The sequence below is a fragment of the Orycteropus afer genome, unplaced genomic scaffold (assembly GCF_000298275.1).
Source record: "Orycteropus afer afer isolate SDZICR_OR568_19922 unplaced genomic scaffold, OryAfe1.0 scaffold00635, whole genome shotgun sequence".
NCBI lineage: Eukaryota > Metazoa > Chordata > Mammalia > Tubulidentata > Orycteropodidae > Orycteropus > Orycteropus afer.
Genome location: NW_006922222.1, coordinates 809,811 through 812,475, shown reverse-complemented (window position 1 = coordinate 812,475; position 2,665 = coordinate 809,811).

The following is a 2,665-nucleotide window of genomic DNA, read 5'->3' as shown; positions in this document are numbered from 1 at the left end:
CCTGGTGTATCTATGGATTTCACATTAAGAACAAGTTTTTCCCAGTTCCCCCATGTTGTTGTTGTTGGCTCCTGCCCAGTTAGGTCCCTCACTCATGGAAACTCCATGCACAATGGAATAAAATGCTGCTCAGTCCTGCACCATCCCCACAATCATTTGCGGATCAGACCATTGTGATCCATAGGGCTTTCATTGGCTGATTTTTAAAAGCCGATGACCAGGCACGACTTCCTGCTTTGTCTTAGTTTGGAAGCTCTGCTGACACCTGTTCAGCATCCCAGTAACACACAGGGCTTCAGTTACAGATGGATGGTGGCTATGCATGACATGCGTTGGCAGAAAATTGTACCAAAGTCCCACTCCCTTCCAAGAATTCTACCATGGAACTACCATGGCCTCCTTCTCCTGTTATAAAGCAAAACCCAAATCCACTGTTGTGAAGTTGATTTTGATTCATAGGAACCCTATAGAGCAGAGTAGAGCTGCCCCATAGTTTCCAAGGCTGTAAATCTTCACAGAAGCAGACATGCTCATCTTTCTCCCATGGAGTGGCTGATGGGTTCGAATCTTTTGGTTAGCAGCCTAATGCTTTAACCGCTGTGTCACCAGAGATCCTTCCCTTATTTTAGAGGTACCTATACCCTATATACCCCTGTTAGTAGCTATATTCCACATTTCAGTAACAATTTTTTGGGACATTTACCTATATGTGGACAGCCCAGCCACATGTTCACACAACTGTGTGACTTGAAATGTTTAATGCCATTCTGCTCTCAACAACACAAAGAAGTATAATACTAAGTCCCTGATCTGAGACAAAGTTTCAGAGGTCAACAGCGGAAATTCCTCTGTCAGTACCCGGGAAAAAGGGGACACTAATTTCACAGTTATAGGAACCAGCAATATGCTAGAGAACACTGGTCAACTTCTTTTAGAGCTCAGGCCAAAAGTGGCATATTCTACAACTCCCTCATCCCTTAGAAATATGCCCACTCAAAATGCTTGGAAAACGTCATTAGCGTGTTATCTCTTCAAATGGACTTAACTCTCAGGATCTGAATTCTGCATCTATAAAGCACAGGCTTGCCCCAGGCAATCTAGTTGAGGCTTTATAGAGCTCAGATGCTGGAATTACATTGGTCTCTGTGGTAGTTAAGTTTGTGTGTCAGTTTGGCTGGGCCTGGTTGAGTGGCTGGGCAGCTGGATGTGGTATTCCCCATGATGAGACTGGCAATCAACTTCATGGTGGAATGTACTGTGAGTAGCTGAGTAGGTGCCTTAGGGCTGTGGTCAGCTTCCTGTATATAAGAAGCCTTGGGGACTGGTGTCTAGCTTATGGCACACTTGAACACTGTATGTAGCTGTGTCATTGTTCAGCAGCCTGCCATGCTCTGCTGACCTTGGGACTTTCAATGGACTTGAATTAATGGCCTGCCATGTGGTTTGGTAACATTTGGACTGTGCCTTTTTACTTGTCAAACTTGGGCTTGTCAGTCTCAGCAGCCAGCACCTGAGTGAGTGAAGAAAAGGCTCTAGCTCTAGTGGGCCGGGAGCAGGAGGCAGAGCTGGAGCCCAAGGTTTAGGGGCTTTCACCCAGCCCCTAGAGCCTGACACTTTGAATTCAGACTTAAAGCCTCCAAACTGTAAGAGAATAAACTCCTGTTTCTTCAAGCCATGCTATTTGTGGTATACTTCTGTCAGAGTGTCACTAGGTAACCAAAACAGTCTCAAATCCCAACTCTTCTACTTATTACCTCTGTGAATGTGGGCAAATAACTTGCCAAGCTTTTGTTTTCCTCAGTTAAAAGAACACAGGTAATTGAAGGTTGCTGGAAAGATTAAATGAGTTAATAATATTAGCATAATATAATATACTAAATATATAATATATATTATGTTATATAATAAAGTTATAAGAATAAAGCTCTTAGAACAGGGCCTGTTGCATACTCTTACCTGTTATTTGAGTCTTTCTAGATCTCTTGTTTCATGTCATTTTATTATATTAGGGTCTCTAGAGCCAAATTAGCAGTTCATTGAATGATAAGTTTTCAAAAATAAATCTGAAAGCATTGGGGGCTTGGGGAGTTTGTGAAAAGCTTCCAAAGTTCAAGTTCCCCTTACTGAGTCTCAGCAACCCAGGGTTGCCCTGCTCTGAAGTCTGAGTTGAGCTGCCCTGCAGTCCAGGTGGCAAGAGGGCTCCATGAAAGGAGGAGACTGTTCACTGCAGGAAAGCCCTCGACTTGGAAAGCCCTCAAGTTTGTCTTTCCAAAATGTCTGCTTCATTGTGGCCAGCAATATAACCAGATTTCATAAATTTCATAATTGGCTTCTATTTTTATTACTTACCTTAAATTCTCTTTAACAAGGAGGACAGAAAAAAGAGTAATTGACTGAAAGTCCTGAGAATAGCCATGTGACCTTGATTACGTCCCTTGATCTTTTTCAGCCATAATATCTTCATCTATAAAATGCAGTAAATGCCTACTACCTCACAGAGCTAGTACCAGAGAATCAAATGAGATAAAGCTTGTAAAACTGCACTGAAAACTGCTTTACAAATGCAGGGTGGTAAGATTTTAACTGTTGTTGCTGTGGTTATATGCCGTTGAGTCGGACCCAACTCATAGCGACCCCTTCTTGGGTTTCCGAGGCAGTATCACTA